The 27,244-nt window shown below is 43.2% G+C and overlaps 5 non-coding genes across 5 annotated transcripts; 4 read left to right on the forward strand and 1 right to left on the reverse strand.

The window, feature by feature from the left end:
• Positions 1-13,492: 13,492 nt before the first annotated feature.
• On the reverse strand, positions 13,493-13,565 carry trnav-cac (transfer RNA valine (anticodon CAC)). Its single transcript has one exon. It is a non-coding gene; the product is annotated as a tRNA-Val (tRNA).
• A 3,703-nt stretch (positions 13,566-17,268) lies between these two features.
• On the forward strand, positions 17,269-17,351 carry trnal-cag (transfer RNA leucine (anticodon CAG)). Its single transcript has one exon. It is a non-coding gene; the product is annotated as a tRNA-Leu (tRNA).
• A 3,557-nt stretch (positions 17,352-20,908) lies between these two features.
• On the forward strand, positions 20,909-20,981 carry trnav-cac (transfer RNA valine (anticodon CAC)). Its single transcript has one exon. It is a non-coding gene; the product is annotated as a tRNA-Val (tRNA).
• A 673-nt stretch (positions 20,982-21,654) lies between these two features.
• Positions 21,655-21,737, forward strand: trnal-cag (transfer RNA leucine (anticodon CAG)). The gene has a single exon. It is a non-coding gene; the product is annotated as a tRNA-Leu (tRNA).
• Positions 21,738-24,652: 2,915 nt separating this feature from the next.
• trnaw-cca (transfer RNA tryptophan (anticodon CCA)) lies at positions 24,653-24,724 on the forward strand. The gene has a single exon. It is a non-coding gene; the product is annotated as a tRNA-Trp (tRNA).
• Positions 24,725-27,244: the final 2,520 nt, after the last annotated feature.

A 27,244-nucleotide genomic window follows, 5' to 3' on the forward strand; every position in this document is an offset into this window, starting at 1 on the left:
TTTCAGGTGCTGTATTAGTTTGAGCCGCTGTATTAGTTTGAGGTGTTGTATTAGTTTGAGGTGCTGTATTAATTTGAGGTGCTGTATTAGTTTGAGGTGTTGTATTAGTTTGAGGTGTTGTATTAGTTTGAGGTGCTGTATTAATTTGAGGCGCTGTATTAGTTTGAGGCGCTGTATTAGTTTGAGGCACTGTATTAGTTTGAGGTGCTGTATTAGTTTGAGGTGTTGTATTAGTTTGAGGTGCTGTGTTAGTTTGAGGTGCTGTATTAGTTTGAGATGCTGCATTAGTTTGAGGTGCCGTATTCATTTGAGGTGCTGTATTAGTTTGAGGCTCTGTATTAGATTGAGGTGCTGTATTAGTTTGAGGTGCTGTATTAGTTTCAGATGCTCTATTAGTTTGAGGCGCTGTATTAGTTTGAGGTGCTGTATTAGTTTGAGGTGCTGTATTATTTTGAGGTGCATTATTAGTTTGAGGGGCTGTATTAGTTTGAGTTGCTGTATTCATTTGAGGTTTTGTATTCGTTTGATGTAGTGTACTATTTTGAGGTGCTGTATTAGTTTGAGGTGCTTTATTAGTTTGAGGGGCTGTATTAGTTTGAGTTGCTGTATTCGTTTGAGGTTTTGTATTCGTTTGATGTAGTGTACTATTTTGAGGTGTATGATTTTGAGCTGTTGCATTAGTTTGAGCCGCGATATTATTTTGAGGGGCTGTATTATTTTGAGGTGTTGAATTATTTTGACACAGTGTATTAGCTTGAGGTGTTGCATTATAATGACATAGTGTATTAGTTTGAGAATTTGTATTAGTTGGAGGTAGTGTATTATTTTGAGGTGTACTAGTTTGAGGTGCTGTAATAATTTGATGTGCCATGTTAGTTTGACCTGTATTTGTTTGAGGTGCTCGATTAGTTTGAGGTGCTGCATTAGTTTGAGGAGCTGAATTGGTTTGAGGTGCTGTATTAGTTTGAGGTGCTATATTTTTTTGAGGTGTATTAATTTGATATAGTGTATCAGTTCGAGAATTTGTATTAGGTGAGGTGATGCATCCATTTGAACAGCTGTAATAGTTTGAGGGGCCGCGTAGAAGAGGCGAGGAAAGGATGTAAAAGTGACGTTTGGAACAGATACTTTAGAATCCGATACAGGTTTGATTAACTTGTATATCGAGATCGGAACTATAACGTATTTGAGTTCTCTGGTTAAAATTCGCAAGAATTTGTCTAAATGTTGTTGTTAATTATATGTCTAATTATTGCAGGATTAATAACTCTGACATTTAATGTTGCGAACACTTTGGCTGCACTGCGTGTTCTCCAGCTGTGCTCGGTGCGCCGTCCCCTTCAATCCATCGTTCACAGGGACTGTTCCATTCAACGTTTCTATTCTCTGGCCCTTGGTGAAATTTCATAGATTGAAAGCGACGTGTCTCACCCCCGAGCTCGTCACCGACTCGCTAACCGCTGCACAGCGACCACACTCTGCTCCCGTGAGATGGAGGCCCAGAAGCTGTTTCAAGCTCGAGTGCAGTTACAGGCAGAACTCATTGAAAGAAAGTCCAAGACATTGAGGAGTCTGAGTCTTTCCACCAAACTCCTTCCCAAAGAGTTGAGATTCACGTGGGGGGAATTTGGACACATCTTTCCCCACCTTACAACACTTCAAAGATACTGCAATGGTTGTAAAGCGCTTTGGGCTGTCCTGAGCTCGTGAAAAGCGCTGTGTCAATGGGAGACTTTCTTTGCAATAGTTTCAACTGCAAGTTCAAAATCCGTGCACAAAAGTAGTGCACGTCCAGGATTTCAACCCACAATATCTCGCAAGTTTCAAGCAGCGAGAATCATACCCCCTAGACCAAAGAGCCGACTGATTGGGGGTAATGCAGATAAGAGGTAACCATGCTAAAACCATTTTGTGTGTGTGGCTATTCTTGATGAGCAGAGCACTTGAGACCGACACAGTGTCTTTGCCTTTTCGTCCTGTCTTCTGAAGCGCCGCCCGGTCCCACTCGTACAGTTAATGAGCTGTTAGGATGTTAATGTATCCGGGCTGCAGGAGACCACCCCAGGCGCAGCAGAGGGGTCTCTGCGTTAGTTCTCCGTGGAAGCAGTATTTTTCCCCTTCTCTCTTACTCTTCTCTATATCACTATGTTTTTTTTTCTTATTTCTACTCCCGTCTCAGTTTCCTGAATCATAACACGGTGTGGGACATTTTTGGAGACGCGCTTTCTTTGTTAGTTATTGAAAGGACACCCAGACAGACCGATTGAAACGGCACTTTGAATCCCGTCGCTCACCCTGTGTTTTCCTATTAATCTGTGATGTTTTGCTTCCGCATTCTGAACCTCTTTAATGTAGCGACACGCGAGGGGGAGATTCCCTAAACCATGCCAATTTTCCCCAAACCTTGCTTACAGTACCGCAACACAAACTGTGTCCTATATGGGACATATCATTGAGAATTACTTCACTCACTGTAACGCTGCCATTTGAAAGGTATAATTCGCCTGACAATGCATGTTTTATTTGTACAAACATGTAAATTATTCCTGTTTTCATATTAAGTAATCTTGTATGGAGAAAAGGCATTAAATTGCCTCTACCCACTTTCGAACCATTGAGTTTTCGTGTGTTAGCGGAATGCGATAACTATTACACACCAGAAACCGTCCAGCATCGAGTACATTGCATTGCAGCGACTCCATAGGAACAGGAGGCCATTCAGCCCCTCGAGCCTGTTCCGTCATTGAATTAGATCAGGGCTAGTCTGTATCTTCACTCCAGCTACCCGCTTTGGTTCCTTAACCCTTAATACCCTTACTCAACAAAAATCTATCGACAGCACCAGCCATCTTGAGCCTGAAACCAGAACCGCTACCGGAACCAGAGAGAAAAGGCCTCTTACTGATGGCCACCCTGCAGATTAATGGATTATATTTCTGAATCAGTTTTCTCTCACTCAAAGTTATCTATTCATAGAAACAGAGAAACATAGAAGGTAGGAGCAGGAGTAGGCCATTCGGTCTGTCGAGCCTGCTCCGTCATTCAATGAGATCATGGCTGATCATCCAAATTCAGTGCCCTGTCCCTGCCTTCTCCCCATATTCCTTGATCCCTTTAGCCATAAGAAATATATCTAACACAGTGAAGTGAAATAAAGAGCAATTAAAGAACAAGGTAGAATCCGCTGTGGCCCTTTTGACAGGAGAATAAATTCGCCTCTGTTTGTTCGCCACAGCAAGTTTAAAACATATTTATTTCCACGCGGGCTCGAATCTGATAACCGCTGCAATGTGGAAATCACCGGCTCTGTAGCAGCAGCAGAGGGGCACTGAGTCAGTTAACTCCCTCTGTGCTGATCGGCAATGTGCTGCCTCAATTTAAACAGCTTCTGTCCCACACTGAATGCTCTCAGTCCTTCTCCCCCGCTGCCCTTTACAAAAAATGTCACTCATTCCCCCCGCACACCCCTAACGTGAATCCTTCCACATCCTGACAGTGGGGCCGCTGAAGCTCCCACTGTCTCCCCGCGATCAGCGATCTCTCCCAGTTTGCAAAATTAAACGCGGAACAAATGTCACCAAAATCTGTAACAGAAAGTAATGGATTTATTAACCAAGATTAAAGCAATTATCACTCGTCTCACAGACTTGAATTATCTTTCTGTAATTTACTGTTCCGAAATCTTGTGTCAACATAAATTCCTTGATTGAGAATCGAAAGCAGTTGAGTGTCATTCGTCCAGCAGGAACCAGGTATGATACTTCTGTATATATGAACTTGAATACAGAACAAAACGCTGTCTAGGCCTCCTGGCGCAACTCCAGATCAGAAGGCTGCGTGTTCAAATCACGTCGGGGTCACTATTCTTTTACAGCTCATATCAGTCTGGACAATTAATATCTTATTTGTTAACTCACAACAATGAGTACTGGTATTAGATATATTTTTTATATTCGTTCATGGGATGTAGGTCTCGCTGGCAAGGCCAGCATTTATTGCCCATCGCCGAGGTGGCGGTGAATCACTGTAGTCGCCTTTCACCACTTACAGATAGATCTACATCATAGAATCAGAGAATGGATACAGCACAGAAGGAGGCCATTCGGCCCGTCCAGCCCGTGCCGGCTCTCTGCAAGAGCCCTCCAGCTAGTCCCACTCCCCCGCCCTCTCCCCGTAGCCCTGCACATTTTATTTCCTTCAGGCACTTATCCAAGATTTCCATGCATCTGTGTTATTGATTTATTTATTTGGGGGAATCTGTCTCATTCAAAAAGCATGTTCTGGCTCTTTATGTCTGTATTCCTTTTAAATGCCATGCAAATAAATTTATACAGAACACAGATACACACAAATACATTGAGAAATAACACACAGATACAATCACATTTATTCATCACCAGCTCACTGATACACCTAAAATCCATTTAGAAGAATCTCTCTTTCAAACACAGGTATTTATATATTGACAACCTGATGCATATGATAAAAGTCAAGAAATTAAATGTACAACTGACACACAAGGGGAGACTGGATAAGCACTTGAGGGAAATAAACTTTCAGGGCTACGGGGATCGAGCGGGGGTAATGGGACTGACTGGATTGCTCCACAGAGAGCCGGCACGGACTCGAAGGGCCGAATGGCCTCCTTGTGTGCCGCTATGACTGTATGGCTCAATGACATGCAAAGGATCGCATCAGAACACAAACACTCACTTGACATAGAAACATGCCACCCATGTACACACAGTCACAGCTCATATTGTCACACGAAGCTGGTTCCATTTCTATGAAAAGTCTACACGCCAAAAGTTTAATTGTTTTTCACAAACTGCCCGCCCTGTTGTGTATTTCGAGCAGTTTCCTACTTTAACAGTGGCGATTCTGGGGCTGGGCCCGTGTCATAAACACTCAACATTTTACACCAAGGCTCCTAAAATACAATGAGCTCGGGATAAATGTTCATCACATGCTGAGGGCTAATTAAATGATTGAAGTTCCACAAAATAACTTTATGGATTAATAAATGATGTTTAAACCAATTATTCTTTTTTCCACATGAAAGTCATGTAATTCATTTAAATCAGGTCTCGAATTAAAAACTGTTACTCCCCTGACCTGGAATCAAATCCAAGAGAACGCTGAATCCTACCCATTAGGGAACGTTGCATTGCACCGTCACAATATTTATCAATGCATGTGAGTCTATTTGGAGTAAAGTATGCAATAGCGAAATACTGCAGAGGCTGGGAATCTGACATAAAAACAGAAAATTCTAGAAATACTCAGCAAGTCAGGCAGCATCTGTGGAGAGAGAAACAGAGTTAACGTTTCAGGTCGATGACCTTTCGTCAGAACTGGGAGAAGTTAGAGATGAAACAGATTTTAGGCAAATGGGGGAGAGGAGGAAACAGCAAGAGGCAATATTAGTGATAAGGTGGAAGGCAGGAGAGATTAAATGACAAAAGGGATGAAGGTGCGAGGCAAAAGGAGATGGCAATGGGACAAGTAAAGGAAGGAGAGATGGGACCAGAGGAGGTGTAAATGGGAATGGCAGAATCATCAACAGCTGCCATCTGAAAAAATAGGAGCAGAGGTTATGGTCTGAAATTGTTGAACTCGATGTTGAGTCCAGAATGCTATAAATATTTTTACATGTTTGTGTAATCTTTAGGTCAATGACCTTTCGTCATTAATTCTCTATGTACAGATATAGAACTGGAAGACGCCAGCGCGCCGTGTGAGGTTACATTTGAGTTGTGGCTGTTGCACAGCCGGTATGAGGGAAACAGAAGAGGTTGGAGCATTTTACTGAGGTTTCGAATGAAGATAAATGCACCCCAATAAATCACAGAATCACAGAATCACAGAAACCCCACAGTGCAGATAGAGGCCATTTCGGCCCATCGAGCCTGCACCGACACATATCCCACCCGATCCCCGTAACCCCTACACCAACACATATCCCACCCTATCCCCGTAACCCCACGTGTTTAATCCCCCTAACACTAAGGGTCAATTTATCATAGCTTCAGGTACATGTAACTAGATTTGTAAGCCGCAGTGTCATGAATTGCTTTTTGATGTAAACAATCAAAACGAATTTGTATCCAATACGGATTGACCCATTCTATTTACAATTATCGCATTATTCTTCTGTGTTACCTGGGAGTCTAGTGGTTAGGATTCGGCGCTGTTACCGCTGTTGTCCGGGTTGGATTCATGGTCAGAAAAGCAATTTTTGTAACAGTCTTTAATTAATTTAAACTAACTTGTTAAAATTACTTACATGTATCTAATGTGAGCAAATGTTTTAATTACCATTAATTAACCGATAATCTTAATTTGCAGAATGAATTAAATGCTAAAGATACTTCAATAACGTGTATTGTGCTTTCTATGTGATGATCTGTTATGCATATCTCATTTTACACCATGGCCCGGATTTTACGGTGCTTCCGACAGCGAATGCACAGCGTAGGCTCTCGTACGCCTTCAGAACCACCCCGCAAGTTCCAGGTTTCCGCACACCCGAAAGCCCAGAACTTGTGATCTGTCAAGTTTCGCTGGGACAGAGCCACCGCATCCGCTATAACATCACTTTTGCTGGTGCAGAGTTGGGCTAACTACTGCCCAGCGGATGCCCAGGAAACCCTTACACCTGGTAATAGAATCATAGAAATTTACGGCACAGAAAGAGGCCATTCGGCCCTTCGTGTCCACGTTGGTCGAAAGAGCTATCCAGCCTAATAGCAGGCGTAAGACCTTCTTTTGCCAGTGCACGGGTGAAAATAAATGTTAAAATATTTTTTTTTAATGATATACACATACATACATTTTAAATTAGTTTAGTTAAACTCTGGCCCGCTTTAAAATGTTCAAATATATATTTCATATAATTAAAAACTGTATTTTAAATGTTTATTAATTTCATTAAGTTTGAACAAGTCATCATTTATTTTTATTTCCGTGGTGTGAAATGTTATTTATTTGGAGATGTCGACTATGTTATGGGGCTTCTGTACATAAATGGAATCCCCATTACCCTCATAGGAACCCCCCTTTTTGATTGGTTGGCCTGGCCCATGTGATCTCAGGGATGCTTGCGAACTGTGTGCACCCCTGGGATCCGTGGGCCTTTATGCAGGCAGACGCCAGCAGGCCCAGGGCGGCAAGAGTCCGAAGCTCCGGAGACACCAGGTAATTCGGATTTGTTTTTCGATTCCGAGGCCTTAGCCGGTGGCGAGCCCCCGATCGCAATTTCCAGGCCAATGTATTTCAGGAGTCTGGTTTAAAATGTTCATTGCTTATGTCACCAGGAGTCTTGTGCAACTTTTGTTCAATTTAACAGGACCGGTTATTGCACAGAATAACATTTTCTGGAACATGAATACTGCAGTTGTGGCCGAACCAGTGTTTTATAAAGGTTCATCATAACTTCCTTGCTTTTGTGCTCTATGCCTCTATTTGTAAAGCCCCGGGTTCCATAAGCTTTTTAAACTGATTTCTCAACCTGTCCTGCCACCTGCAATGATTTGTGCACATATACCCCCAGGTCTCTCTGTTCCTGCACCCACTTTGGAAATGTATCCTTTAATTAATATTGCCTCTCCTCATTCTTCCAACCAAAATGTATCACTTCACAGTTTTCTGCATTTAACTTCATCTGCCACATGTCCGCCCATTCCACCAGCCTGTCCATGTCCACTTGGAGTCTATCACTACACTCCTCACTGCTCACTATGCTTCCAAGTTTTGTATCATTAGCAAATTTAGAAATTGTGCCCTGGTCACCTAACTCCAAATAATTAATATATGTCAAGATGGGCCGTGGTCCTAGTACCGACCCCTGGGGAACACCTTCCTCCAGTCAGAGAAATAACCGTTCACCACTACTCTGTTTCCTGTCTCTTAGCCAATTTCACATCCATGCTGCCACTGTCCCTCTTATTCCATGGGCTTCAACTTTGCTGGCAAGCCTGTTATGCGGCACTTTATCAAGTGCCTTTTGGAAGTCCATGTTCACCACATCAACCGCATTTCTCTCATCAACCCTTTCTTTCACCTCATGAAATAATTTAATCAAGTTGGTAAAAGACGATTTGCCTTTAACAAATCCGTGCAGACTTTTCTTAATTCATCCATACTTGTCCAAGTGACCAGTCATTTTGTCCAGGATTATCCTGTCTAAAAGCTTCCTGACTACCGACGTTAAGCTGACTGGCCTGTAGTTGCTGGGTTGAACCTTATACTCCTTTTTGAACAAGGGTGTAACATTTGCAATTCTCCAGACGTCTGGCACCACCGCGGTATCCAATGAGTATTGGAAGATTGTGGCCAGTAACTTCACAATTTCCACCTGTGCTTCCCTGAGCATCCTAGGATGCATTTCATCTGGTCCTGGTGACTTATGGACATAAATACAGCCAGCTTTCCTGGTACCTCCTCTTTAACAATTGTTATCACATCCAATATCTCAACCACAGCTCAATAACTGTAGGTCTGGGACCGGACGGCTCTTCAGAAGACAGGTCCAAAAGGCAAAGTCACTGTCTCGGTTTCAAGTGCTCTGCTCATCAAGAATAGCCACATACACAAAATGGTTTTTACAATAGTTACCTCTTATCTCCACTACTTTTAACCAGTCGGCTCCTTGGTTTTCAGTATGTTATGGGAAAAAGAGAGCTGCAGCAAACCGGCGTCCAGAAGAGAATATAAACAAAAGGTTTACAGCCAGCCTTTCTAGTACCTCCTCTTTATCAATTTTTATCCCATCCAATATCTGAACCACAGCTCATTAACTGTAGGTCTGGGACCGGGTGGCGCTTGAGAAGACAGGTCCAAAAGGCAAAGTCATTGTCTCGGTCTCAAGTGCTCTGATCATCAAGTAAAACCACACAGAAAAAAAGGTTTTACAATGGTTAGCTCTTATTTCCAATATTATCTATCAGTTGGCTCGTTGCTTTAGAGGTATGATTCTCGCTTCGGGGTTATTAGTTAAAACTGACGAGAGGTCACCTGGTTCAAATCCCAGACGAACACTTATTTTGCCCGCGAATTATGAACTTGCTGTTCGAACTTCTGCAAAAAAAAAAACACTGGCATTGATACAGAGCTTTTCACGAACTCAGGGCGTCCCAAAGCGCTTTATAACCATTGAAGTACCTTTGAAGTGTTGCAATGTGGAGAAAGGCGTGCCCAAATCACCCCCACATGAATCTCAACACGTTGGGAAGGTGCAAAGAATCAGGCGCCTCAATGACTTGGACTTTCTTTGAATGAGTTCTGCTTGTAACTGCACTCGAGCTTGAAACAGCTCCTGGGCCTCCATCTCACGGGAGCAGAGTGTGGTCGCTGTGCAGCGGTTAGCGAGTCGGTGACGAGCTCGAGGTTGAGACGCGTCGCTTTCAATCTATGAAATTTCACCAAGGTCCAGAGAATAGAAACGTTGAATGGAAAAGACCCTGTGAGCGATGGACTGAAGGGGACGGCGCTCCGAGCACAGCTGGGAAACGCGCAGAGCAGTAAAAGTGTTCGCAACAATAAATGTCAGATTTATTAATCCTGCAACAATTAGAAGTATAATTAACAACAGCTTTTAAACAAATCTTTGCGAATTTTAGCCGAGGAACTCCAACACTTTATAGTTCCGAGTTCGATATACAAGTTGCTCAAACCTTTATCGAATTCTAAAGTATCTGTTCCAAACTTTTGATATATTTTCCTTACATCTACTACGTGACAATTTGCACGTTTAATAGTGTAACCTAACACAACTGGCCACCTTCTGATGGAAGATTTTCGACCTGAAACGTTAACCCTGCTTCTCTCTCCACAGATGCTGCCTGACCTGCTGAGTGTTTCCAGCACTTTTATTTTTATTACCCGACCTTGTTACCAAAGTATCACTTCACTTATCTCCTTACCACACTCCTTCCTTACATGTAGCCTTGTCCGACAAACAGGCTCCATTGGCACAACGGGATGTTCTGCGTCAGGTATTAATTGGAACTATAAGGGGAACCAGTGGAGGCAGCATATTTGGATTTCCAAAAGGCATTCGATAAGGCACCACGTAACAGGTTGTTACACAAGATAAGGGCTCATGGGACTGGAGGTAATGTATTAGCAAGAATAGAGGATTGGTTAACGGACAGAAAACAGAGATTAGGGATAAACGGGTCATTTTCAGATTGGCAGGCTATAACTTGTCGGGTGCCGCAAGGATCAAGTGCGCATGCTTCAGCTATTTACAGTCTATATTACTGACTTAGATGAAGGGACAGAGTGTAATGTATCCAAGTTGTCTGATGATACAAATCTAGGTGGGAAAGTAAGCTGTGAGGACACAAAGAGCCTACAATGGGATATAGACAGATTAAGTGATTGGGCGGGCAATAAGGCGGCAGACGAAGTATAATGTAGGGAAATGTGAGGTTATTCACTGTGGTAGGAAGAATAGACAAACAGAATATTTTTTAAATGGTGCAAAGCTATTAATTCATTCATTCTGCAAAAGAAAGTTATCGGTTTATTAATGGTAATTAAAATAATTCTAAATTTTCCCATCAGCTGAATGTAGTCAATTTCATCAGATTTTAGTTTTAAAACTGTGTTATAAAAGTTACTTTTCTCACCAGGAATCGATCCCGTGTTACGGAGGTGAAAGGGCTGGTTTTTTAATCATTTAAAGGTGATCGCTATGAATCACGCAGCATTGATTTAAAATCACAGCTACAATTTGTTTCGGTGCAGAAGAAGGGGATTGAAAATGACGATAAAATCACTATGCAACGCCCGTGGTGAGAGAGGTTCGAGCTTACAATTAATTTGGTGCTGCGAACCAATCGCTGAGCTGATGCTGACGCCGGTCAATGAATGAGAAACCGTTCAATATAAAGGATGAGTTCACAAACACCAGGCGCATTGCAGTCTGGTCAATGTCAAGCCTCTCCTTTCTTATTCAGAGACATGAGCGGGAGTCAGACGCCACAAACTTTAACTAAAGGCACAGATGCGAGTAATACTTCCAAATCTTTTCACTGTAAAATTATTCACTTTATTTAATGGCTGACTGCATTGAATCTGAAAATGATCACCATCAGATTTTATGCTCGCTGCTGATTCGCTTTTCCGTGGACACTAACGCTCCGGTTTCCATAGTGCAGCGACGATTATGTTCCCCTCCGACATGAACAGTTCCCAAATCGAGCCCGGGTGGATATGTTCGAGTGGAACATTTTTGTTCTGCGCAATAACCGGCCCGGTTATATTGAACTAAATTTGCCCCAGATTCCTGATGTCATAAGTAATAAACATTTTAAACCAGCCTCCTAAAATACGATGAGCCTTGAAATTGCGATCGGAGGTTTGGCGCCGGCTTACGCCTCTGAACCGAGAAACAAATCCCAATTAACTGGTGTCTCCGGAGCTTCGCACTCTTGCGGTCTTGGGCCTGCTGGCGTACGCAAGCATAAAGGCCCACGGATACCATTGGCACTTACGGTTCGGCAGCATCCGTTGGCCAGGCCAACGAATCACACAGGGGATTCCTATGATGCTTTATGTACGGAATCCCATAAGCATAATAGAAATCTCCAAATAAATAACATTTCACACCACGGAAGTAAGAATAAATGGTCACATATTCAAAATAAATGAAATTAATTAAGCATTCAATGGTCTCATTCTGTGCCGTTATGACTCCTCTCTGCCCCACACAACAGTGAGAGGGAAATAGAGGGGAGCACGATTCCAACGAGGAACAGGTGCAGGAAGTTTTTATACAGTTCTTCTTATGTCGGTAAATCTTTTAAAATTATTTCACTTGAACTTTTTCAGTTCAACTTTTCCAAGGAGCATTTCAAGGACCTGGGAAGAAATTAAAAAATTGGGGTTGTTAAAAAAAAAAACTGCCCGTCAGGGAATTGAACCGCGGTCACCCGCGTGATAAGCAGGGATACTCACCACCATACTAACGTGGAACTAAAACTTGCAATGTTTGATCAGAACTAGAAGCTAACTGAACAGAGTGAGAAAGAGACAGACAGACAGATAGAGAGACAGGGACAAAGAGGGAGGCAGAGACAAAGAGAGTGACAGGGACAAAGAGAGAGGCAGAGACAAAGAGAGAGACAGGGACAAAGAGAGAGGCAGGGACAAAGAGAGTGACAGACAGAGACAAAAAAGAGAGACAAGCACAAAGAGCGAGTGGCCCCAGGGATGAGTTGACTTCAGTTATGTTGAGCGGCTGAGAAGCTGCAATTGTTTTTCCGCAGAAGATTAAGAGGAAATTTAATCGAGGTTTGTAAATTTACAAGATGTTTTGATAAGAGTAAATAAGGAGAATCTGTTTCCAGTGGCAGGAGGGTCGGTAACTGGAGGACACCGATTGAACCTAACCGGCAAAAGGTACCAGAGGGGAGATGAGGAGTTTTTTTTTACCGCAGCCAGTTGTTGTGATCGGGAATGCGCTGCCTGAAAGGGCGGTGGAGCAGATACAATAGTAACTTTCAAAAGAGAATTGAATAAATCATTGTAAAGGAGAAATTTGCAGGTGTGCAGGTTAGGTTGATTGGCTATGATAAATTGACCCTTAGTGTTAGGGGGATTAAATACGTGGGGTTACGGGGATAGGGTGGGATATGTGTTCGTGTAGGGGTTACGGGAATCGGGTGGGACATGTGTCGGTGCAGGCTCGATGGGCCGAAATGGCCTCTATCTGCATTGTGGGGTTTCTGTGTGATTCTGTGTGAAACATCAGGGGAGTGGGATTATTTGAAGAGCTCTTTCAAAGTGCCAGCGCAGACTCAATGGGCTGCATGGCCTCCTTCTGTGCCGTATCAATCTATGATTTATAATTCAAATTGAATGTTTTGAAATATAAATGTAAAACTTAAAATTTTAAACCTTGACAAAATTTACCTAAACGAATTTTAAGTGTATGTTGATAGATTTTAGTTAACCAACGGTATTAAGGGATCATTGAAGTCTGGGAGACACCTCATAATTGATTCTATAATCATTAATCAACCCACAACATTTTGTTGCGCACTGCAGGAATTGCTAACATGCATACCGGATGACAGTCAAACTTTAATAACTTTTCATAGAATCATAGAAAATTGCCTGAACCCCTGTGGTTAATGAAGGGAATTTTAATGGTTGAGTTCCGTATACACCTTGGAATTCTGGAAAACATGGTTTGTAGTTTGCAGAAACGCGGCTTAGATCTGCTGTTGTGAACCAAGGTAAAGCTGCACGACCCTTGAATAATCTTTCACAATTCAACTGAAAGCAGCCGGAATGTGCAGCTTTGAGAGGGGCTGTCTGCACGGTCAGGGCTGGAAACGGAAGTGAGCGAGCGAAACCGTAGTGTTCTGTGTGTGTGCACAACTGTACAGAATAACACAAATGTAACAGGACTTTGTTACATTGCATAACAAATGCGAATTGATCCATTTTTCTACGGTTTAAATGAAGATGATTTACAAAATGTTTCCGCATAGTTTCGAACTGTGGACTTTTCGCGTGTGAGGCGAACGTGATAACCACTACACTACGAAAACACTGAGTAAAACAGTCGCCTTTTGCTATACATCTATGAATTTATGAAGAAAGTTTTTAAAGTTTGACTGCCACCCAGCAAACATGTTACAATTTCCTTCAGTGTGCAACACACATTTTTGTTGGTTTTAATACAATTATTAAGATTCTCACAGACTTCAATTGTCTTTGTCAGAACTCAAATCACCGACTGGGAATCAAACCTGATTGTTTTCAATGATAATAAGATTGTCCTATGAGGAGAGATTGAGTAGATTGTGCCTATAATCTCTGGAGTTTAGAAGAACGAGAGGTGTTCTCATTGAAAGGTACAATTTTCTTGGAGGGCTTGAAAGGGTAGAAGCTGAGAGGTTGTTTCCCCTGGCTGGAGAGTCTAGAACTAGGGGGCAGAGTCTCAGGATAAGGGGCCGGCTATTTGAGAGTCAGATGAGGAGATATTTCTTCACTCAGAGGCTTGTGAATCTTTGCAATTCTCAACTTCAGAGGGCAGTGGATGCTCAGTCATTGAGTATATTCAAGGATTTGAGAGTCCTTTTACACAGAATACAGAAAGTTAACGTTTGTGAGCTCATCCTTTATATTGAGCGGTTTCTCGTCCTTCAATCGGTGTCAGCTTTCGCTCAGCGGTTACTTCGCAGCACCAACTTCTTTGTAATTTCGAACTCTCTCTCACCGCGGGCGCAGTCTGGGCTTTTTTCAATCCCCTTCAACACCGTAACACATTATAGCAGTGATTTTAATTTAGCAGTGTGACATTTTTCGAGGCACCAGTAAATGATTCAATAACTTATTCCTATCAGTCTTGCGAACAGGGTTCGATTCCCGGTTAGGGAAGAAATTTTGATATCACCGTTTCTTATTCATGAATGCGATGTAATTTTATTAAATTAATTACATGCATCTAATGTGAATAAATAAGAACTGCTTTAATCACCATTAATTAACCGGTAACTTTATATTGCAGAATGAAAGACATGATAATATGGTTACTGAGGGACAGTCGAAACTTCATTCATTTATTTTGCCCTTTGCATCTCCTGAACTGTTAACCCATATCTCATTTTACACATTGCATTTAGGAGAATGGTTCAAAATGTTCATTGCTTGAGAGAGCAGCGATCTGGGGCAACATTTGTAAAATTTAACGGGACCGGCTATTTCACAGAAAAAACCTATTCTCTCACATGATGTTTTCAGACCACACACTGACCGATCTTTGCTAGGCCCCAAGTGAATGATCTGACACTTGCCCGCGTTGAACTCCATTAATCACTGGTTAGGTGAGATTTATTATAGGTGAACAAAATTACGGGGGAAACAGTTTCCACTGGCAGGAGTGTCAGCAGGGCTATGGGGGAAGAGCAGCGGAGTGGGACTGATTGGATAGCTCTTTCAAAGATGCATCATGAATTGCTCATTTTAACCTGCGATTGATAGATTTTAGTTAACCAACGGTATTAAGGGATCATTGAAGTCTGTGAGACACTTCGTAATTGTTTCTATTATCAATAATCATCCCACAACATTTTGCTGCATACTGCAGGAATTGCTAACATGTATACCGGATGACAGTCAAATTTCAATAACTTTTTATAGAAACATAGAAAATTGCCTGAACCCCTGTGGTTAATGAAGGGAAATTTAATGGGTGAGTTCCGTATACACCTTGGAATTCTGGAAAGCATGGTTTGTATTTTGCAGAAACGCGGCTTAGATCTGCTGTTGTGAACCGAGGTAAAGCTGCAGGATCCTTGAATAATCTTTCACAATTCAACTGAAAGCAGCCGGAATGTGCAGCTTTGAGAGGAGCTGTCTGCACGGTCAGGGCTGGAAACGGAAGTGAGCGAGCGACACCGTAGTGTTCTGTGTGTGTGTACAACTGTACAGAATAACACAAATGTAACAGGACTTTGTTACTTTGCATAACAAATGGGAATTGAACCATTTTTCTGCGATTTAAATGAACATGATTTACAAAATGTTTCCGCCCAATTTCGAGCCGGGGACTTTTCGCGTGTTAGGCGAACGTGATAACCACTACACTACGGAAACGCTGGATAAAACAGTCGCCTTTTGTTATAAATCTATGAATCTCTGACGAAGGTTATTAAAGTTTGACTGTCACCCGGCAAACATGTTACAATTTCCTTCAGTGTGCAACACACATTTTTGTTGGTTTTAATACAATTATTAAGATTCTCACAGACTTCAATGGTCTTTGTCAGAACTGAAATCCCTGACTGGGAATCAAACCTGATTGTTTTCAATGATGATAGGATTGTCCTATGAGGAGAGATTGAGTACATTGGGCCTATAAACTCTCGAGGCGCAACGCTAGCACGTTTCAATCGACAAGATTCTTGAAAGCTGCGTGTTCAAATCACGTCGGGGTCATTGTTCCTCCGGGTAGTTCCAGAATTACTGTTTTCTTTGCCGTTTCACAATAACCAGACACTTGCTCCAAAGACTGTCTCACTCTTTCCCCAGTGTCAGGGAGTGAAGCGCCACAATTCCTCATTTATTTAATGTGACAAGACACAAGCACAGGTATTCGCTCAAGATCAACCTGCAGGTGGTCACACAGAATAAACAGAGCCAGAGAGACAGGCAGAATCGGGAAACACCGGCAAATAGACGAGAGATATTGACAAGGTGAGAAAGCGCTTTGCGATCAGAAAATTGCCTGAATCCCTGTCGTTAATGAAAGGGCTTTTGATGCTTGATTTCCTTACACACCTTGGAATTCAGGTGAACCTGGTTCATGGTTTGCAGAACAATTTAAACCCCTGCGTTAAATCAGAGGGAAGGAAATTCGGCAGTTTAATGAGTTTGAAAGGAACATTATTGACTTGTGCAGTTCGGTCAGGGAAATGCCAGTGAAAGGAAATCATTGCAGAAAGAGCGATTCTGTAGTGTCCCTTCTGTCTGAACAGTGCTTTCTCGATGCTCAATTAAGCAGAGGTTTCCATAGTGTAGCGGTTATCACGTTCGCTTCATACGCGAAATGTCCCCGGTTCGAGCCCGGGCAGAAACATTATTTTTCTGTGAAATACATTTAACAGCTTTCTTGTGTCAGAAGCAACGAACAATTTAAAGCAGACTCCTAAAATACACAGTGCCTAAATTCTGATAGGGTATAAATCTTCGTCAATGAATAAACTTTCACAAATTATTAAAATTAAATTACTCAACTTACGACTGTCCCTTACTGTGAGTATTTCTTCCATTCTGCAAAACAACGCTTTCGGTTGATGAATGTTGATTACAACAATTAAACCACTAAACTACCAGAACACACATTAAAGAGTTGGTCACAATTGCTGATATTTCTTATCTTTTTTCAGCTTTTGTTCCTTTTCAGCTCCTGACTGTGGATATTCCTCTGATTAAACGTGAACAAACTGAAATATCTCGCAGCCCCGGCCTCGTTTATTACCAACAGATCTAAGCCGCATTTCAGGCCCGAAAACAAACCCATTCATTATTCACTTCCCCAGCTCCAGAGCTCAGATTGTTACTGCCCATCCCTGGAGCTTCAAGATACCAGGGACCCGGGACAAACATCCCCATACACCGAGCACAAGCTCAGGAAAACCCCGGGGGAGATGATATCCCGGTCACTGAGCCTTCCACAGCATTGAACAAGCACCCGGACGGAAACATTCTTCATGCGGAAGTGATAAGATGCAAAAATTAACGGAATAAGTCAGGATGGCCGAGCGGTCTAAGGCGCTGCGTTCAGGTCGCAGTCTCCTCTGGAGGCGTGGGTTCGAATCCCACTTCTGACAGTCTTTACTTTTAATTACCAAGCGGAAATCATTTATTTTCACACCACTGTAATGACATTGGGACATCCCTTAAAAGTGGGATTCAGCAGTTCACCTGCTCCATTCACACAGAAACATAGAAGATAGGAGCAGGAGTAGGCCATTCGGCCCCTCGAGCCTGCTCCGCCATTTAATGAGAACATGGCTGATCATCCACATTCAGTACCCTGTCCCTGCTTTCTCCCCATATCCCTTTATCTCTTTAGCCTTAAGAAATATATCTAACTCCTTCTTGAATATATTTAATGAATTGGCCTCAACTGCCTTCTGTGGTACAGAATTCAACAGGTTCACCACTCTCTGGGTGAAGAAATTCCTCCTCATCTCAGCCCTTAGTGGCTTACCCCTTATCCTTAGACTGTGACCGCTGGTTCTGGATTCCCGCACCATCGGGATCATTCTTCCTGCATCTAGTGTGTCTAATCCTGTTAGAATTTTGTAAGTTTCAATGAGATCCCCTCTCGTTCTTTTAACTCTAGCGAATATAAGCCTAATCATCTCAATCTGTCTTCATACGTCATTCCTGCCATCCGATGTATCAGTCTGGTGAATCTTCGCTGCACTCCCTCCATGGCAAGAACATCCTTCCTCAGATAAGGTGACCAAAGCTGCACACAATGCTCAAGGTATGGTCTCACCAAGGCCTTGTACAAATGCAGCAAGACATCCTTGCTCCTGTACTCGAAACCTCTCACTATAAAGGCCAACATTTGCCTTCTTAACCACCTGCTGCACCTGCATGCTTACCTTCAGCGATTGGCGCACACGGACACCCAGGTCTCATTGCAGTTCCCCTTTTCCCAATCTATTGACATTCTGATAATAAGCTGTCTTCCTGTTTTTGCCACCAAAGTTGATAACCTCACATTTATCCACATTATACTGCATCTGCCACGCTTCTGCTAAATCACCTAACCTGTCCATATCATACTGGAGTTTCTCTGCATCCTCCTCACAGCACACATGCCCACCCAGCTTTGTGTCGTCTGCAAACTTGGAGTTATTACATCTAGTTCAACCTTCTAGATCATTAATATATATTGTGAGTAGCTGGAGTCCTAGCACTTATCCCTGCCCTACCCCACTAGTAATTGCCTGCCACTTGGAAACAGACCCGTTTAGACATACTCTTTGCTTCCTGTCTGCCAACCAGTTCTCTATCTAAGTCTGTACCTTTACCCCAATCCCATGTGCTTTAACTTTGCACGCCAATCTCTTATGTGGGACCTTATCGAAAGCCTTCTGAAAGTCCAAATACACCACATCCACTGGTTCTCCCTTATCTATTCTATCAGTAACATCCTCAAAAAATTCTAACATTTCCATCTGACCTGGTACTGAAAGTGGAGACGGTTCCACAGTGTAGCAGTTATCACGTTTGCGGAATCATTTTGTTGGAACTTGCTCCTTCTGCTTGTCCAGGGGCGAGATTGCTCTCCTGTGTGTGGAAATAACAAATAAAACAAAAGAATTAGGAGCTGGAGTAGCCCATATATTGTGTAAAATGAGATATGGGTAACAGTTAACAGTTAACATGCAAAGCACAAAACTTGCTGACAAGGGAGGTGCTGTTGCTGTTTGGCGAACCGACCTCTACCTGGCGGAAGCTGTACGCCAACTCTCCAACACCTCCTCCTAACTCCGCCTGGACCATGACCCCACTACCGAATATCAAGTCACCATTTGCAAGACTGTCACTGACCTCGTATGAGAAGAGATTGAGTAAACTAGGCCTGCAATCTCTTGAATTCGGAAGAATGGGAGGGGATCTCATTAAGCATGCAAAATTATTACAGGGTTTGATCGGTTGGATGCTGGGAGAATGTTTCCCTTGGCTGGGGAGTCTAGAACCAGGGGCCACGGCCTCAGGATAAAGGTTAGGCCATTCAGGACTGAGAGGAGAAGAAATTTCTTCACACAGAGGGTGGTGAATCTTTGGAATTTTCTACCCCAGATGGCTCTGGAGGCTCAGTCATTGGGTATGTTCAAAACAGAAGTCGGTAGATTTCTGTCTGGTAAGGGCATCAAGGGATATGGCGATAGGGCCGGTGAATGGATTTGAGGCAGGAGATCAGCCATGATCTCATAGAATCCCCTACATTTGTTTAAAAATCTGTTCCATTACCTCTTTTTTCCAGTTCTGACGAAAGGTTATCGACCTGAAACGTTAACTCTGTTTCTCTCTTCGCAGAAGCTGCCTGAGTTGCTGAGTATCTCCAGCATTTTCTGTCTCAATTCAGATTTCCAGCATCTGCAGTATTTTCTCAGTTCGCATTTCTTTCATTGTGCAAAACAAGGTTATCGCTCAATTAATGACGCTTTGAAAGCAACATAAAAGTTTAACAAAATAAATACCGCCTAACGTGGGGCTCGAACCTACAACTCTGAAATTAAGAGTCTCAAGCGCTAACCGACTGAGTTAGCCGGGCCGTTCGAAACTATATTCCATTGTCGCTGATTGCAGTCGGGCCCGGACGGTCACAACAGCATGTCTGAGCCGCGTTTCTGCAAACTACGAAACAAGTTCTCCAGAAGCCCAAGGCGTATAAGGAACTCAAGCAGCAAAATCCCTTTCATTAACCACAGGGGTTCAGGCAATTTTCTGATCGCAAAGTGCTTTAGTCCTTGTCAATATCTCTTGTCTATTTCCCGGAGATTCCCGATTCTGTCTTCCTCTTTGGCTCTGTTTATTGTGTCTGTGGCCACCTGCGGGTTGATTTTGAAGGAATACCTGTGTTTGTGTCTGCTTGTTACGTTAAACAAATGAGGGCATCAGGCGCTTCTGTGAATGACACTGAGGAATCAGGACAAGGCAGGAGGAATGAAACAGTGTTTGTGCAACGTGTGTATATGAAAACAGCGCGTTTCACATTGTAGGACCTCGTGGCGCAACGGTAGCGCGCCTGACTCCAGATCAGAAGGTCTGCGTGTTCAAATCTCGTCGGGGTCACTGTTCGTTTGGTTAATTCCAGAATTGTTGTTTTCTTTGCCGTTTCACAATAACCAGACACTTGCTCCAACGACTGTCTCACTCTTTCCCCAGTGTCAGGGAGAGAAGCGCCACAATTCCTCATTTATTTAATGTGACAAGACACAAGCACAGGTATTCGCTCAAAATCAACCTGCAGGTGGCCACACAGAATAAACAGAGCCAGAGAGACAGGCAGAATCGGGAAACACCGGCAAATAGACGAGAGATATTGACAAGGTGAGAAAGCGCTTTGCGATCAAAAAATTGCCTGAATCCCTGTGGTTAATGAAAGGGCTTTTGATGCTTGATTTCCTTACACACCTTGGAATTCAGGTGAACCTGGTTCATGGTTTGCAGAACAATTTAAACCCCTGCGTTAAATCAGAGGTGAAGGAAATTCGGCAGTTTAATGAGTTTGAAAGGAACATTATTGACTTGTGCAGTTCGGTCAGGGAAATGCCAGTGAAAGGAAATCATTGCAGAAAGAGCGATTCTGTAGTGTCCCTTCTGTCTGAACAGTGCTTTCTCGATGCTCAATTAAGCACAGGTTTCCATAGTGTAGCGGTTATCACGTTCGCCTCACACGCGAAATGTCCCCGGTTCGAGCCCGGCCGGAAACATTATTTTTCTGTGAAATACATTTAACAGCTTTCTTGTGTCAGAAGCAACGAACAATTTAAAGCAGACTCCTAAAATACACAGTGCGTAAATTCTGAGAGGGTATAAATCTTCGTCAATGAATAAACTTTGACAAATTATTAAAATTAAATTACTCAACTTACGACTGTCCCTTACTGTGAGTATTTCTTCCATTCTGCAAAACAACGCTTTCGGTTAATGAATGTTGATTACAACAATTAAACCACTAAACTACCAGAACACACATTAAAGAGTTGATCACAATTGCTGATATTTCTTATCTTTTTTCAGCTTTTGTTCCTTTTCAGCTCCTGACTGCGGATATTCCTCTGATTAAACGTGAACAAACTGAAATATCTCGCAGCCCCGGCCTCGTTTATTACCAACAGATCTAAGCCGCATTTCAGGCCCGAAAACAAACCCATTCATTATTCACTTCTCCCCAGCTCCAGAGCTCAGATTGTTACTGCCCATCCCTGGAGCTTCAAGATACCAGGGACCCGGGACAAACATCCCCATACACCGAGCACAAGCTCAGGAAAACCCCGGGGGAGATGATATCCCGGTCACTGAGCCTTCCACAGCATTGAACAAGCACCCGGACGGAAACATTCTTCATGTGGAAGTGATGAGATGCAAAATTTAACGGAACAAGTCAGGATGGCCGAGCGGTCTAAGGCGCTGCGTTCAGGTCGCAGTCTCCTCTGGAGGCGTGGGTTCGAATCCCACTTCTGACAGTCTTTACTTTTAATTACCAAGCGGAACTCATTTATTTTCACACCACTGGAATGACATTGGGACATCCCTTAAAAGTGGGATTCAGCAGTTCACCTGCTTCATTCACACAGAAACATAGAAGATAGGAGCAGGAGTAGGCCATTCGGCCCCTCGAGCCTGCTCCGCCATTTAATGAGAACATGGCTGATCATCCACATTCAGTACCCTGTCCCTGCTTTCTCCCCATATCCCTTTATCTCTTTAGCCTTAAGAAATATATCTAACTCCTTCTTGAATATATTTAATGAATTGGCCTCAACTGCCTTCTGTGGTACAGAATTCAACAGGTTCACCACTCTCTGGGTGAAGAAATTCCTCCTCATCTCAGCCCTTAGTGGCTTACCCCTTATCCTTAGACTGTGACCGCTGGTTCTGGATTCCCGCACCATCGGGATCATTCTTCCTGCATCTAGTGTGTCTAATCCTGTTAGAATTTTGTAAGTTTCAATGAGATCCCCTCTCGTTCTTTTAACTCTAGCGAATATAAGCCTAATCATCTCAATCTGTCTTCATACGTCATTCCTGCCATCCCATGTATCAGTCTGGTGAATCTTCGCTGCACTCCCTCCATGGCAAGAACATCCTTCCTCAGATAAGGTGACCAAAGCTGCACACAATACTCAAGGTATGGTCTCACCAAGGCCTTGTACAAATGCAGCAAGACATCCTTGCTCCTGTACTCGAAACCTCTCACTATAAAGGCCAACATTTGCCTTCTTAACCACCTGCTGCACCTGCATGCTTACCTTCAGCGATTGGTGCACACGGACACCCAGGTCTCATTGCAGTTCTTCTTTTCCCAATCTATTGACATTCTGATAATAAGCTGTCTTCCTGTTTTTGCCACGAAAGTTGATAACCTCACATTTATCCACATTATACTGCATCTGCCATGCTTCTGCTAAATCACCTAACCTGTCCATATCATACTGGAGTTTCTCTGCATCCTCCTCACAGCACACATGCCCACCCAGCTTTGTGTCGTCTGCAAACTTGGAGTTATTACATCTAGTTCAACCTTCTAGATCATTAATATATATTGTGAGTAGCTGGAGTCCTAGCACTTATCCCTGCCCTACCCCACTAGTAATTGCCTGCCACTTGGAAATAGACCCGTTTAGACATACTCTTTGCTTCCTGTCTGCCAACCAGTTCTCTATCTAAGTCTGTACCTTTACCCCAATCCCATGTGCTTTAACTTTGCACGCCAATCTCTTATGTGGGACCTTATCGAAAGCCTTCTGAAAGTCCAAATACACCACATCCACTGTTCTCCCTTATCTATTCTACCAGTTACATCCACAAAAAATTCTAACATTTCCATCTGACCTGGTACTGAAAGTGGAGACGGTTCCACAGTGTAGCAGTTATCACGTTTGCGGAATCATTTTGTTGGAACTTGCTCCTTCTGCTTGTCCAGGGGCGAGATTGCTCTCCTGTGTGTGGAAATAACAAATAAAACAAAAGAATTAGGAGCTGGAGTAGCCCATATATTGTGTAAAATGAGATATGGGTAACAGTTAACAGTTAACATGCAAAGCACAAAACTTGCTGACAAGGGTGGTTCTGTTGCTGTTTGGCGAACCGACCTATACCTATCGGAAGCTGTACGCCAACTCTCCAACACCTCCTCCTACCTCCGCCTGGACCATGACCCCACTACCGAATATCAAGTCACCATTTGCAAGACTGTCACTGACCTCGTATGAGAAGAGATTGAGTAAACTAGGCCTGCAATCTCTTGAATTCGGAAGAATGGGAGGGGATCTCATTAAGCATGCAAAATTATTACAGGGTTTGATCGGTTGGATGCTGGGAGAATGTTTCCCTTGGCTGCGGAGTCTAGAACCAGGGACCACAGCCTCAGGATAAAGGTTAGGCCATTCAGGACTGAGAGGAGAAGACATTTCTTCACACAGAGGGTGGTGAATCTTTGGAATTTTCTACTCCAGATGGCTCTGGAGGCTCAGTCATTGGGTATGTTCAAAACAGAAGTCGGTAGATTTCTGTCTGGTAAGGGCATCAAGGGATATGGCGATAGGGCCGGTGAATGGATTTGAGGCAGGAGATCAGCCATGATCTCATAGAATCCCCTACATTTGTTTAAAAATCTGTTCCATTACCTCTTTTTTCCAGTTCTGACGAAAGGTTATCGACCTGAAACGTTAACTCTGTTTCTCTCTTCGCAGAAGCTGCCTGACCTGCTGAGTATCTCCAGCATTTTCTGTTTCAATTCAGATTTCCAGCATCTGCAGTATTTTCTCAGTTCGCATTTCTTTCATTGTGCAAAACAAGGTTATCGCTCAATTAATGACGCTTTGAAAGCAACATAAAAGTTTAACAAAATAAATACCGCCTAACGTGGGGCTCGAACCCACGACTCTGAAATTAAGAGTCTCAAGCGCTACCGATTGAGTTAGCCGGGCCGTTCGAAACTATATTCCATTGTCGCTGATTACAGTCAGGCCCGGCCCGGTCACAACAGCATGTCTGAGCCGCGTTTCTGCAAACTACGAAACAAGTTCTCCAGAAGCCCAAGGCGTATAAGGAACTCAAGCAGCAAAATCCCTTTCATTAACCACAGGGGTTCAGGCAATTTTCTGATCGCAAAGTGCTTTAGTCCTTGTCAATATCTCTTGTCTATTTCCCGGAGATTCCCGATTCTGTCTTCCTCTCTGGCTCTGTTTATTGTGTCTGTGGCCACCTGCGGGTTGATTTTGAAGGAATACCTGTGTTTGTGTCTGCTTGTTACCTTAAACAAATGAGGGCATCAGGCGCTTCTGTGAATGACACTGAGGAATCAGGAGAAGGCAGGAGGAATGAAACAATATTTGTGCAACGTGTGTATATGAAAACAGCGCGTTTTACATTGTAGGACCTTGTGGCGCAACGGTAGCGCGTCTGACTCCACATCAGAAAGCTGCGTGTTTAAATCACGTCGGGGTCACTGTTCTTTTGGGTAATTCCAGAATTATTCTTTTCTTTGCCGTTTCACAATAACCAGACACTTGCTCCAACGACTGTTTCACTCTTTCCCCAGTGTCAGGGAGAGAAGCGCCACAATTCCTCATTTATTTAAAGTGACAAGACACAAGCACAGGTATTCGCTCAAAATCAACCTGCAGGTGGCCACACAGAATAAACAGAGCCAGAGAGACAGGCAGAATCGGGAAACGCCGGCAAATAGAGGTAAGATATTGACAAGGTGAGAAAGCGCTTTGCGATCAAAAAATTGCCTGAATCCCTGTGGTTAATGAAAGGGCTTTTGATGCTTGATTTCCTTACACACCTTGGAATTCAGGCGAACCTGGTTCATGGTTTGCAGGACAATTTAAACCCCTGCGTTAAATCAGAGGGAAGGAAATTCGGCAGTTTAATGAGTTTGAAAGAACATTATTGACTTGTGCAGTTCGGTCAGAGAAATGCCAGTGAAAGGAAAGAGAAACAACAGTTTAGCACTACTCTCTGTTTCCTGTCACTTCGCCAATTTGACATCCATGCTGCCACTGTCCCTTTTATTCCATGGGCTTCAGATTTACTGGCAAGCCTGTTACGTGGCACTTTATCAAATGCTTTTGGAAGTCCATGTCCACCACATCAACTGCATTTCCCTCATCAACCCTCTCTTTCACCTCATCAAAAAATGCAATCAAGTTGGGAAAAGACGATTTGCGTTTAACAAATCCGAGCAGACTTTCCTTAATTAATCCACACTTGTCCAAGTGACTGGTCATTTTGTGCAGGGTTACCCTTTCTAAAAGCTTCCTCACTGCCGACGTTAAGCTGACTGGCGTGTAGTTGCTGGGTTGAACCTTATACACTTTTTTCAACAAGGGTGTAACATTTGCGATTCTCCAGACGTCTGGCACCACCCCATATCCAATGAGTATTGGAAGATTATGGTCAGCACCTCCGTAATTCCCACCTTTACTCCCCTCAGCATCCTAGGATGCATTTCAACTGGTCCTGGTACAGCCAGCTTTCTAGTACCTCCTCTTTATCAATTTTTATCCCATCCAATATTCAACACAGCTCATTAACTGTAGCAGTGGGCCCGGGCGGCGCTTCAGTAGACAGTTCGAAAAGACAAAGTCACTGTCTCGGTCTTAAGTGCTCTGCTCATCAAGAACAACCACACAAACAAAATGGTTTTACAATGCTTACCTCTTATCTCCAGTCAAATTTATCAGTTCGCTAGGTTGGTATGATTCTCGCTTCGGGGTTATTGGTTGAAACTTGCGAGGGATCCCGGACGAGCCCTTATTTTGCCCGCGAATTATGAACTTGCTGTTCGAACTTTTGCAAAAAAAAACACTGGCTTTGATACACAGCTTTTCACGAACTCAGGACGTCCCAAAGCCCTTTAAGCCCATTGAAGTCCCTTTGAAGTGTTGTAATGTGGGGAAAGATGTGCCCAAATCACCCCCACATGAATCTCAACTCTTTGGGAAGGAGTTCGGTGCAAAGACTCAGGCGCCTCAATGATGTGGACTTTCTTTGAATGAGTTCTGCTTGTAACTGCACTCGAGCTTGAAACATCTCCCGGGCTTCCATCTCACGGAAGCAGAGTGAGGTTGCTGTGCAGCGGTTAGCATGTCGGTGACGAGCTTGGGGTTGAGAGGCGTCGCTTTCAATCGATGTAATTTCACCAAGGCCCAGAGAAAAGAAATGCTGAATGGAACAGTCCCTGTGAGCGATGGATTGAAGGGGACGGCGCTTCGAGCACAGCTGGAGAACGCGCAGTGCAGCAAAAGTGTTCGCAGCATTAAATGTCAGATTTATTAATCCCGCAATAATTAGGTATGTAATTAACAACAGCTCTTAAACAAATCTTTGCGAATTTTAGCCGAGGAACTCCAACACGTTATAGCTCCGAGTTCGATATACAAGTTAATCAAACCTTTATCGAATTCTAAAGTATCTGTTCCAAACATTTGATATCTTTTCCTTACCTCTACTACGTGACAATGTGCAAGTTTAATAGTGTAACCTAACACAACTGCCCACCTTCTGATGGAAGGTTTTCGACCGGAAACGTTAAATCTGCTTCTCTCTCCACAGCTGCTGCCTGACCTGTTGAGTGTTTCCAGCACTTTCTATTTTTATTACCCGACCTTGTTACCAGAGTATCACTTCCCTTATCTCCTTACCACACTCCTTCCTTATATGTAGCATTGTCCGACAAACAGGCTCCATTCGCACAACGGGATGTTCTGCTTCAGACATTCATTGGAACTATAAGGGGAACCAGTGGAGGCAGCATATTTGGATTTCCAAAAGACATTCGATAAGGAAACACGTTAAAGCTTGTTACACAAGATAAGGGCTCATGGGACTGGAGGTAATGTATTAGTAAGAATAGAGGATTGGTTAACGGACAGAAAATAGAGAGCAGGAATTATCGGGTGATTTTCAGATTGGCAGGCTGTACCTAGTGGGGTGCCGCAAGGATCAAGTGTGCATGCTT

Source organism: Somniosus microcephalus, unplaced genomic scaffold (genome assembly GCF_052327205.1).
Source record: "Somniosus microcephalus isolate GS21.2 unplaced genomic scaffold, FLI_Smic_1.0 unresolved_chr4, whole genome shotgun sequence".
Lineage (NCBI taxonomy): Eukaryota > Metazoa > Chordata > Chondrichthyes > Squaliformes > Somniosidae > Somniosus > Somniosus microcephalus.